This window comes from Branchiostoma floridae, chromosome 11 (assembly GCF_000003815.2).
Source record: "Branchiostoma floridae strain S238N-H82 chromosome 11, Bfl_VNyyK, whole genome shotgun sequence".
NCBI lineage: Eukaryota > Metazoa > Chordata > Leptocardii > Amphioxiformes > Branchiostomatidae > Branchiostoma > Branchiostoma floridae.
The window spans coordinates 14,598,005-14,599,026 of record NC_049989.1 but is presented as its reverse complement, the minus strand read 5'-3'; the positions used below and the strand labels follow the sequence as shown (position 1 = coordinate 14,599,026).

General features: G+C 40.2%; 1 protein-coding gene across 1 annotated transcript in view; it reads left to right on the top strand.

Moving 5' to 3' along the window:
* The window catches only part of LOC118425549 (merlin-like), a gene marked incomplete at its 3' end in the record, with an annotated part of 9,476 nt that overhangs the window by 1,862 nt on the left and 6,592 nt on the right, over positions 1-1,022 (top strand).

Below are 1,022 nucleotides of genomic sequence, written 5' to 3'. Positions count from 1 at the left end.
AGGGGTCATCCTCCATAATATTACGGTCCTTTTGGTGTAACAAACCAATTGTATGTTCAAGGCCTAGATGCCCTCATTCATAGGTCTAAAGTTCTTACATTTAGTATGGTTGCCTTATACAGGTAGTTGTCCAATTTCCTAAGATGATTTGGGGTCTTTCTAATCGAGGCATTGCATCTTACCTGTAAGTCTTTTGTTGTCTGTTATTGCAGGGATGAAGCAGAGATGGAGTACCTGAAGATAGCACAGGACCTGGAGATGTATGGGGTCAACTACTTCCACATCAAGGTCTTGAAATCTCCCATACTCTCTGTTAAGAGCCAATAGGCAGCTAGCTGCCTATTGGCTCTTAACATTTGATAAGATTTTAGCTGACCAATGAGAGGAGATATGTCATCATCATGATGTATTGGTATTGAAACATTCTGAGCTTGTATGTAATGGGGAGGGCTGTTGTTGGCTGCATGTAGCCGTGCTATTGGCATGTTTGATAATAAGCCATTTTTGATTGGTAAATTGAAGTTTATTGAAGTTGAAATGATATGTGCTTTCTACAGTATTTGTCAATGTAAGTTCATGCAGGTTGCACCGACTTTTCACTTGCCCTAAATTTAATGACATTTTCTTCTATTATATGAATTTTCTTCTATAAGGGGATTCTTTTATCATTGGCTCTATTCTACTGTGTAGCTAATGCTTGATGCCATGTCTATAAAAAGTATGAACTTTCAAGTTGAATCAAAATCTCACTCAATGAAAAATCTTACTTGGGCAAGTGGGGTAGAACATGGGCTTGTCCGATCTGCACTTCCACTTGGACCAGTTAAGTTGTCCAACCCTGCAAGACTCATGCTTGCCATGTGGCTTTGCTGTGTTAAGGTGCCCCCTATATATATGCTGTAAGAAAATTCTGGGGAGAACCTTGTTCAGTCCCAAACTCATGGTTTGTGTTTTTATTACAGAATAAGAAGGACACAGACCTGTGGTTAGGGGTGGATGCCCTGGGTGTGAACGTGTACGAG